Source organism: Patella vulgata, chromosome 8 (genome assembly GCF_932274485.2).
Source record: "Patella vulgata chromosome 8, xgPatVulg1.2, whole genome shotgun sequence".
NCBI classification, from domain to species: Eukaryota; Metazoa; Mollusca; class Gastropoda; family Patellidae; genus Patella; species Patella vulgata.
Genome location: NC_065886.2, coordinates 9,346,929 through 9,358,940, shown reverse-complemented (window position 1 = coordinate 9,358,940; position 12,012 = coordinate 9,346,929). Strand labels below are relative to the sequence as shown.

Here is a 12,012-nt window from a genome sequence, read left to right as displayed (position 1 = left end):
CCCATATATAGTGGAACGCTCTAGCTTGGTCATGGATCGCAAAATAGGTCCCGCATAATAGAGACTTTTGGCAAGCGGAATTTGTCCTATCCGAATAAATGAGTAGCTGAGCTGAGCTTAATTCTATAACAGTATGATTACCATCAGAGCTAGTCAAATGCCTAGTCTACGAATTATTGTCCCTGAGCTATTAAAAAAATATTGTTGAATCTTATTAAAAAATCTTCGACTTCGACTCGACAAAAATTTTTGGTTTCACTAATGTGTCATTTCAGAAAGTTTATACCCCTTTGCCATAAAATCACATCATTTACAGATTTGCAAATTGCACTCCTTAAATTTAGCACGTAGATAAACCAGCATGCAGACAGACAGGAAAAAAATGAAAATTCAGAGAAAAGCACATCAAAAATAATAATTAAATTCAAGTCTTTATAATGGTTAAAATCACATCTAACACACCCAGGATATACATAGATTCATAAAAACGCCATAGTACAACATTTGAACGCCTAAAGGTAGCAAAAAAAGATGAATATGTTATAAGGGCCTTTGCCGTGTGAAAGCTGTTTGATACGTGTTGCCGTATCCGCATACTGTGACACGTATGAGAAATACACACACATTGATGACGCCACACGCAAAATCGGCACGGATACGCGATACGGACCAGGAATTTACGGTTGGCAAACGTCTCTAATGTCACGGGTTATTTACCTAAACGGGATCCTGTGTTTTTCGTCCCATCCGAAGAACTATACGTTGTCAATTGGCAAGACCTCCGTCCTCCCCCACTCACAAGAGATAACCACACCGAAAAATGAGCTTTGTCGGTCAACGTCTCACTCACTGAGCCACCGTGACTCCAATTGATTAAAAAAAAAGGGTACCTCAGCAGTAATACCCTCTTTTCACTTACATGCCATTAAACGGTCCATTTTGTTTTTCTAACTTGAATAACGAATCAATTAAATATAAAAATAAGTTACTTGACCCATGGACAATAATGATTTGAAATTTCTAGTAAAAATAATAATTTTATTTGGATCTCGAAAAACGAACCACGTTCTGTAGCACTACAGAATAAAATAAAGATACGTATAATATTGTTGTTCATACGATGGCGTAAATGTTCAGTGTTAAAAGTATTCAGTGATCACAAGATCAGCTTAAAGGGCCACTACCAGTAACAAAAAGGTCTGTAAGTATTTTTAGGTTTGTCTTTTGTATCTATTGGCCATAGTTATTGATTTTCAAATACTTTTGTTTAGCTGATGAGCCAAGATTGTGTCACTTTACCATATTGTAAATTTAAACTTCAATTGCCATATTTACCCGCCTTCAGTGTCCGTATTGAGGTTGACATTACCCAAATTGTCAGATAAACTGGTTGACTATCACCATATTTATTTCTAGCTATAACTCTAATATAATATGGTGTATCAGCTTGTAGATTCTTTATACAGTAATCAGGTTTAGATTCTGGTAGAGGTGTAGAACTAGTCCAGGTTTTATTATCTACTGAATGTTGAACAATAAATTTCTGTTGATCTCCACCATTAAATCCCGGTGTCCATGTAATACAGATACTGTTGTCACTTGGTGGTGATGCGATAACGTCAGTTGGTCGGTTGGGGGGAGCTAAATAGATAACGTGAACAGATGTATAGTTATTTTAAAGGACAATGTTGGTATCATCCATTATCACATATGTGATAGAACTGGTTAAACACATTTCAGATATAATTTCAGCACAGAGATCATTGTTACGACAGATTCGTGTAACGAAGATTTGAAGATTTGACACAAAAATGGAAAACACGAATTATCCTTTTATATAGCTGACTGAAGTAACGAGCGATAACAGATACACGGTCGAATTTCAGCACACTGATAATTCCCTAGAAGATTTGAAGATGAATTTGTTGTTATACGAACCTGTGAGAGGATATCTGACAATTAAAAAAAAGAATTGACTGTCTCCAGATAAGAGAAAACGAGAAAAATAGAAAAGGTCCGTGCATTTCCTTCTTTTTATTCATTCTCTACTTAATAAAACATGGTAATGCACGGACTTTGCTTTAGTTTTCTTTTATCTAGTGACAGTTAATTCATTTAATAGCTGTACTATGATGTAGAGCAGATGCCATATTATACTTATTTGGTGTGTAACTGGATACTCTAGTTCTATATAACCAATATTATTAAATACATTGTCTGTATATAATGTATAGTAGATGTTATATTATACTTACACTGAGCTACAACTTGATACTCTAATTCTGTATAACCAATATTATTAGATACATTGACTGTATATGATGTATAATAGATGTTGGATGTAATGTTGATATTTAATGTTGATCTATAAGTATTGATAGAAGTACTGGTATCAATCTGTTTAAATATATCATCATTATAGATAGGTTCAACATCTCCAGTAGTTATATTATTATAATACCAGGTGAAGGCTGGTCGTGGATAGGATATTACGTCAGCTTCCAGTCGTACTATATCTCTTATATTACCACTAACTATGGATGTTGTTATAACTCTAGCATCTTGTCTAGGTGAACCTGTATATAACAATGTTGAAAATATGATATAACATAAATTGTTAAACTGTTACCAATTGCTTTTGAACATAGGTCTTTTAGTAATAAATATATATATTTGTCATTAATTCATAGAAAGTGAAAATGTCTGTTTATTATGTATAGGAAGAGGTTGAATATACTCTTAAAAAAAGTAGGGGATATTCAGAAACAATACAAAACTGAATAAATATACTACTGTTTTTATTACAGGTAACCAGTGTATGTTAATAACAGGCCAATTGCCTACACATGGACATAAACAGTTCATATGGGCGGTGTATCTGACGGCCCCATCTGTGAACATACTCTAAAAGCATGTCAAGTGTCCATGACTATTTATCATATCAGAACCTGCATTAAAATCTCCTCTACTTTTTTTGAAAAGTATATTAGCAGGGGTGTAAAGTAGCTGTGGCAGATGTCATTTGTATTGTGAAATGAAATGAAATAGGGTTTAACGTCCTACTGTTCTGCTCCTAGCCAGCGCTAATGAAGACGGGCATACGCCATACAGCGTGTGATACAATACATAACTCCTTTTGATTAGAAGGATATTTTAATACTGGATAACATATATACAGGTACAATTCTACGTATGAACATCATTTGGTTGGGTATAGTAACGTCTATCTATAGCTGCTCCCCCTAGGCCTCACAGGACCTCTCTGCTCCGGGGTCGAGGGCAGGCCCTCTCCCGAGGTCCGAGCCGAATTCCCTCGAGGTCTCTACAGGTCTCTCTCCAGGTCTGCCTAGGTCTGATTTTCAAGTAGGCTTTTTATAAGGTGCAACAATATCTGTCGCGTGAGATAGGCACGCCATAGTTAATAGCATTAGTAATCAGAACAATGAAAACTAATTCTTATCTTTAGACAAAAGGTGTCGATACGTGTTAAGCCTAAATCTTATATCATATAGACACTCCGAGTATACAAGTTTGACAAACCCATTACATCTTACATAATATTATGTCAACACCCCACACCTGATGCAGATTAAATTTTACAATTAATCTGTCATGTAAATGATAAATGAAACACACCCACATAATCACAATCACTACAATCCAAATTTGGGAATCCAAAAATGAGAACTCCTTGCATTAGCTGGAACGGATAGTCTATAATCTCTGTTGGAAATATTCTCCATTAATTATCGATATATGGATATCTTATCCACCAATTATGTATATAGTATATACAATGTATGTATATATTTTCCACCAATTATGCACACAGTATCCACCAATGTTAGTGACTATATATGCTCTGTTTTGTCGATGTATGGTGAATGGGTATTTTCTCTCTTTTCAAGATTACTGGCGCTTGTGGCTTTTAGCCGTCACCATCTTCTTCAACACTCTATACTCGGTATCGCCACCTTCTTTGTTTATTTATTGGCCGCTATTATTCTTGTCGGTTAGTCTTTTTCCTTTCCATACCGCCTGGCCAAACGGGGCTTATGACATGTCGTGTCATGAAAAATATTATAACTGCCATCCATGCCCAAGTTTTATCATCTGCTTATTATATCATGGAGTGAACTCAATTAACTTTTAATCAAATTAGTAAGTGGAACAGACTATTTTAAAATATTTACATTAGAATTGACATAAACCAAATTGAAAGTAGGAGGTCATATTTCTTTACCACAGGCTAAATTATAATGAATGATCTGAACACATTTCACTAAACTTAAATAAGATATTTGGAAAGAACCTATCAAAATTAACAGTGGTTTTATCTCTATAATTTTTAAACAAAACACATAACAATACATCACATTCGCTCTTAATTCCGAGCAAGACCCGCCTGGGGTGAAACCAATTCCGCCTTATAAGAATTTCACATAAAACCTCTCCCGTATCATCTCGGGCATCCCAATCGCATATTATTGGGGTTAACACAAATAAAATATCTCCCGTAACATATCGGGGAATCCCGTAAACCCGGGGCAAAAATATATATAGACAAAACAAAACAAAAATATAAGAGATAAAACCGTAAAACATTTCACTTCGAATTATAGGCATTTAATAGTTACTACTAATTTTAAGCCAAAATATGTGTTCAAAACAAACAATTATCATTTAAATACCGTATTATTTAAAAAAATCAACATAACTCATTGTAAAACAAACAAAATAGATATGTTTGTTTTAGTAATGTTCATACAAATAGTTGAGTACTGTTCCACTACTAGCAATATATTTAATTTTTGAATAAGATACAGCAGATGAAGGGTCATATTTCTTAATACTAGAAAATGGTTGAGCTAATTGAGTTACTACATAATGTTTAAGCGTTGAAGACAAACCGCTTATTTCGACAGTTAAATTATTAAACATAATGCTAATATCAGCATGAACCGTGGCCATAATAAAATGCTTCGATCTTCTAGTGGTCAGGACTTCGAAAAAGTTGGTCCTGTATACGGAACCCATTAAGAGTATGTAATATATCATAACCTCGGGTTCGTCGATCAAGGCACCACTTAAGGGTATGTGATACAATACATAACTCTTTATTAAAAAGATATTTTAATACAGGATAACATATTTACAGGTACAATTCTGCATATGGACATCATTTGGTTGGGTATAGTAACGTCTATCTATTATAGCTGCTTCCCCTAGGCCTCACAGGACCTCTCTGCTCTGGGGTCGAGGGCAGGCCCTCTCCCGAGGTCCGGGCCGAATTCCCTCGAGGTCTCTACATGTCTCTCCCGTCTCTCTCCAGGTCTGCCTAGGTCTGATGATGATGATGAAAATAGTTGTATTTTACGTCCGCTTCCACCGAAGTGATATCGCAGACAATCACGTGTTATATATTATTTCATGAAACAATCGAATAGATCTCCGGCGTCGTAAATGTCGTTTGGGGTTGATGTTGAAGGATCGTAGCTGCATTCTGTGATATTGAAACTAGTTTCGTAGATCTTTAGTGATGGAATTCTAGGTTTAGTGAAATTCTTTGCATTTGATGTTTCTAATGTTGAGGATTTAGCTTCTCCCTCTCTTCTTCTTTTTGGAACTTTGGGTTCAACTGGCGGAGACTGTGTTACTGGTGTTTTACTTTCTGGGACTGTTGGCTTGCTGTCTTGGACTGTCTTTACTGTGGTAGGTGGGACTGTTGGAACTATTGTAGCTGTCTTCTTTTTCTTGTCTTTTTCAGGGGCCCGGAGAGGGCACTCACTTCGTGAATGGCCAAACCTCTCGCATCTGAAGCATGGAGAAGGTTGGCCTGGCGTGGCTACTCGTACATCTCCGTAATGGGCTTTTAATATTATTAGTTGGGGTATATCTTTAATTTTTTTATTCTGGATCTCTATTTCAACTTCTCTTACTCTTTTGTAAACATTGGAGCCCGGGAGTTGTTGGTCTTGGGAAGTTCTTACATATCCGATGTCACCCATAATTTCTAATAGTCATCGGAGTTTAGTTTTCACTTCTTTGGTTCTTACATGGACGTACCACTCGCCGTCTTTTAGGTAGATGGTCAAGATATCTTCCCGCTTGCCAAGCAGGTCGATCAGGCACTTCAAGATTCCCCTGTCGGTTAATCTCTCCGTGCTGCTGACCACGTGGTATGATATGCGGCTTGTTTCTTCTTCTGGCACTTGGTAGGTTTTTACTATCGGGTCCATGGTGAATGGGTAACTGGATAACTGGAAGACTGGAAAAACTGGAATACTGGATAACTGGAAGACTGGATAACTGGAACACTGGATCACTGGAGCAGCAGGTGTTAACAGGGCGAACGCTAATTCTCAACTAGGCTTTTTATAAGGCGCAGCAATATCTGTCGCGTCAGATAGGCACGCCATAGTAAATAGCATTGGTAATCAGAACAATGAAAACTAATTATTAAGAATCACACATCTTATCTTTTGACAAAAGTTGTCGATACGTGTTAAGCCTAAATCTTATATCATATAGACACTCCGAGTATACAAGTTTGACAAACCCATTACATCTTACATAATATTATGTCAACACCCCACACCTGATGCAGATTAAATTTTACAATTAATCTGCCACGTTTAAGTATATGTCCAAAATGAGATAGAAATAAAAAATATGAATTAAAGTATGAATTCAAAATACAATATAAAAATTTAGATCCCAAATGATATTGTATGACAAGCGGTGGTACGGCCTACTCTTATATCGAATTCCAACTGCCAGGGGATCTTTTACGTGCACGCCAATGTGTACACGGGACCTCGATTTTTCGTCCCATCCGAACGACTAGACATCTACCCTTGTCAGGCCCCCCATCCTGCATCACTGACAAGGGGAAACCACGCTGGAAAATCTGAATGAATTTTCTTGGACAATGCAGGGATCGAACACCCGACCTCCAGACTAGCGAGCCAGCGTCTTACCCACTTAGCCACGTGATCCCCCCATTTTTATTGTGACAGTGTGACTATTCCTAATACCCATCACTAATGAATATACAAATCTAACCAATTGTTGTGTATGGTATTTAATAGTCACGGTTTTAACACCTTAATGACTTTTGCCGGACTATTACAATACTACCTTGATCTGTTTGTGTCACATATATTCATTTATAAAAGTGTTTTGTTCACAAGACAACAACTTTGTCTGCATATCTGTTACATAATCAGATTATCTGATGTTAAAGACGCTTCCTGCCAACTTGACACCTGTTCGTTATCGACATGCCTGGAGTTCTTGGTCTATGTGATTATGTAATGATTATGTAAACGTTAACTTGCTGGCATGTTTTATTTAAACCTTCTTTGTCTGATTAGCATGTATCGAATGTTAAACTTGATATGATACATTAGCCAGACGCCTAAAAAGATCCTTTGTTTGGAAGGGTTTATAAACCCAGATTAAGAAACAAATAGACAGACAGGTCCGGCCAGGACAGGCCACGCAGGTCTGGAGTTAAGACCGGACAGCGGCCATGTAATGTAATTTAGTTGGGAGTTGGCACACTCGTGCCTAGCCGAGCTAGGACATGGCTCTCTCAACAATATAGTTTTCAGTGGAATATTGGAGTACTATGAAAATGCAAGGTTTGTTGGGGGTTTTTGTGTGGAATATTTTACCACCACAAGAAACCCCAATATAGTGGACTTGGGCAAAAAATATTCTTGGCGACTTAGAATAAGCTTGATAACTTATTTAGTCTATGGCGTTTTCACCAGAGAAATGTTCCACAAGATATTTGACTACCCTCTGAGTATTAAATGCAAAATAATTTTGAATATTTAACATGTCGGGTATTTCCAAGGAATCTGCTAAACGTGTTCTATTTGCTAGCCAGATGTATGGTAGTACCATTCACCCGTATCACACAAGAGTGATAATATAGATACTTTTACTATCCTGTCTATCTTAACATATTTACATATCATCACACTTTTTACGTGTTACCGCCTTTTTGTTTCTTTTTTTCAGTCTGTGTTTATGATTTTGATATGAAAACGAATATCGAATATCCGTTTCTAACTTCGTAATTTTGTGAAGTATAAGATAAACCAAAATATTCCATGGCTATAGTAATAAAAATGTGCAGTAGAAGAGAACCACCAAAACCATTTATAAACCCTTGCTGACATTGGTGACGGCCTACAACGAGTATCAACCATTTACGCCCTATATTGAATAGGGTTTGCAATATATACTGAGCGCCATGGAAAACGCATCACTTAGATTTTCGTATAACAAAATGATCCTGTAAACATATCGTATTTATTTTGCTTCTTATTGTGAACAATATTCAAATGGGAACACATCAATAACAACACATTTGTACACTTATGGATGTTTAATCTGTAATCAACGGTACAAAAAATGTGCGAAGGAAAGCAGAGAGACATTGGCGAAAATCTCGTTTAGAGATCCATCGACAAATCTATGTCAGCTGCAGAAATGATGTTAATAATCTCCTTAAGTCTGCAAAGGCCAAATATTGTAAAGAGCAGATCGAGTCAAACACTGGTAATTCTAAAGCCCTTTACTCTTTTATGTTTTCTTTAATGGGCAAGCGTGATGAAGGGAAGCTTCCTGTGGTTGATAATGATACTGAATCCCTCGCAACCAAATTCAGTAACTTTTTCCATGATAAGATTGTCACAATCCAGCAGTCGATAAATAAACACGATTACTCTAGTCTTGCATTTAACAATCCTGGTTATTCAGGTACTTTACTGGGAGCTTTTACACCTTTTACGGATGATGAAATTCAGAAACTAGTGCAATCCTCAAAACCAACATCATGCGAGCTTGATCCAATTCCGACTAGCATTTTTCTAACATATCTGGACATTCAACTGCCAACCATCACCAGCATTATCAATAAGAGCCTTGTGACTGGTACTGTTCCAGCACTCTTCAAATCAGCTGTGGTAAAACCTTTACTTAAGAAACCATCTCTTGATCCAAATATTCTTAAAAATTACAGGACGGTTTCCAATCTGTCCTTTTTATCCAAGATTCTGGAAAAAGCAGTCAAAACCCGGTTATTTGATCATCTTGAAAAAAACAACTTGTTTTGTGAGTTTCAATCAGCTTATAGACCTCATCATGGAACTGAAACAGCCTTAAATAAACTTGTAAACGACCTTAAGATGTGTGTCGATAAGGGACGTGTTTCACTGCTGATATTGTTAGATCTTTCGGCAGCGTTCGACACAATAGACCACGAAAAGCTGCTTTTCCGTCTTCAGAAAGACTTTGGTATTAATGGCACTGTCATCTCGAAATCAAACTGTAATTGTCAACTCAGACAAATCAGAATGTGTTCCGCTAGTGTGTGGTGTTCCTCAAGCTTCTGTTTTAGGACCTGTTTTATTTACCATGTATACAAAGCAGCTTGGAGATGTTCTAAATTCTGTATTATAATAATGTTGCAAAAATAAATGTGAAGCTATAAAGAAAAGAATTTTGATGATATATGAACTTATAAAACCATATAGGAGGCAGACCACCATTAAATTTCATCATCTGGGTACCCACGAATTGTAGTTCGTCTATTTATAGCAATTCTCTCTCTCTCTCTCTCTCTCTTTTCTCCCCTTTTGCATGCCCATTTGTGTTGATTTTTTGGTCTAGAATGGACGAAGAGGGTTTGAATTAACATTTTCTGCCAGGTTTTGGTAAATATTCATGATTTTGAGGCGGAAGGATAAGAGGGTTATCAGGTTAGCTAAGGCGATATGTACGGCAACTAGTTACATGTTTTTAGTATGCTTCTTCAAGTTTGTGTATCTCAAAATTTTGGTGGTCAACCTCATACAAATTTTAGTGCAAAGACATGACCATTTGTTCCTCTGTCTGTAGTGAAAAGCATTCAGCCCAACAAAAATTTGGGGAAAAGTTGGAGGTGGGCAAAGAGGCCAGAATTAACATTGAAGTCAATGGGGAAATTAATGGTGGTCTGCCGCTGTTTACACTGATCACTTAAAGCTAGTTGTCTCCCTTTAATTACTTTTTGAACTGTCAGACTTCTTAAAAGCGTTGAATGATTTATGTAATTATATTCTTTGTATGCTATTTTCCACTTATATTTTATTTACCTGGTGGTTTTATACTTAGTAAAGCCTGTATAGAAAATATTCCCCATGTCTTTGCATCTTGGACCCTGTCCCTTTGACTTGAACAGTTTAATACCTGCCAGTGTTAGTTGTAATTAGAATATTTATCAGTGGTAGTCTATTCCAAGGAATTTACTACACTTGTTCGTTTTGCTAGTCAAATGTATGGTGGTACCATTCACGCGTATCGCACGACAGTGATACTATAGATAATGTTACTATCATCTTAACATAATTACACAACATTCCACTTTTTACATGTTTCCGCCTATATATTTCTTTTTTTTCAGTCTGTGTTTATATAGTGACGAGCTTAATACATACTGTAAAATAATTTGTCAAAACCGTATGGTTGAGGCTATCTCATACCTAGCGGTAGGTATTAGGGCAGATCGTCACAGGATGCTATAATAATCTAAACCAAAATTTTGGTCAGTCATTTAAAGACATAATATATATGTGATTTTAAAGAAATTACAATCCCTTCGTTTGACGGTCAGATATGGTTTGATATGAAAACGAATATCGAATATCCGTTTTAAGTTTGTAATTTTGTGAACTGTAAGATAAACCAAATATGCCATGACTATAGTGAGACGATGTGCAGTAGAACCGTTTATAAACCCTTGCTGACATCGGTGACGGCCTACAACGAGTGTCAACCCTTTACGCCCCATATTGAATACGGGTTTGCAATATTCATTGATCTGTAAAATTTGTTTTGAATATAAAAAGGATTTCCTCACCCCTTTGACATTTATAAAATCAATTACCGATGTCAAAATCATCTTTTCCTGTGGCCTTAGAAAATGTTCACCAAAACTGTCTTCACTATCTCTGTGTATGGTACCACAATCTACACTACTTCCTATCGGTGGTGTTTTTCATCACAATAGTGCCACGAGATGTTATCGAACCCCTATCTATCTGTGGTACTACATTCCACAAGATTTTCAAAATCTCCTCTCCCTAACATCAGAAGTATATTCGTTGATTGAAATTCTACGCACCGTTAAATATATACGTTAATCTGTTCGATGGATGTTGGAAGTAGGATTAGGATTAACTGAATAGTTTAGGTAACAATAGTAGTATGATAATTAAATAGGATTAAAGCATGACGGGATAACATGTGTACAACATTTCTCATTTCAGGGATTAACTGGATATTTTAGGTAATATTTATAATTAAATGTGTGATTGGGATCAACTGAATATTTTAGGTGACATTAGCTATAAGATAATTAAAAAGAGTGCGATTAAAGCATGGCGAGATTATACATCTCAGCCATAAATAAATATAAACAATTTACCTTGAATTACAATAGTTCTATTATCTGCTATAGTTGTTGTATAATAGACTTCTCCATCATCTGGGTTGTTGACTTCTAGAACAAACTTTCGTCCACCATTTTCACATAATATATTGTATTTAGGGTCATTTAAAGTTGAAACGCAATTATCAGTAAAATAAGACACGGCAGCGAGAAAACCCGTGTCTTTTCTACTCCATGTAAATGAATTTCTTGCTTCAGGATATTCGTATACCAGTGATATTGTTCTATTATTGGGTCCACAAACCTTCACAGATTGACCAAGATGATTAACAGCCACTGTAATAATTAAACAGTATAATTAAATATTTGTTGTTAATTCAAACGAATATCTTCCTTCGACACAGTCAATCCTGCATTTACTATTATGAACAAATGTGTCTAATTCCATGAAATTGGTTCCTTGATCACCATGAAATTTGTGTCATAGCATTTGTAGTCTATAGGCCGTGACAGTTATTATATAATGCAATTTGGTTCCCAGTTGGTATAAATATGTCCGACAAACA

General features: G+C 36.2%; 1 protein-coding gene across 1 annotated transcript in view; it reads right to left on the bottom strand.

Moving 5' to 3' along the window:
* Positions 1 to 11,562, bottom strand: part of LOC130014003 (hemicentin-1-like) — a 32,991-nt gene extending 21,429 nt beyond the window's left edge. The window contains exon 1 of the mRNA XM_056102713.1: positions 11,483 to 11,562. The gene's annotated coding sequence lies outside the window, so the exon portion shown is untranslated. The remainder of the gene's footprint in view (positions 1 to 11,482) is intronic.
* Between the last annotated feature and the right edge of the window lie 450 nt (positions 11,563 to 12,012).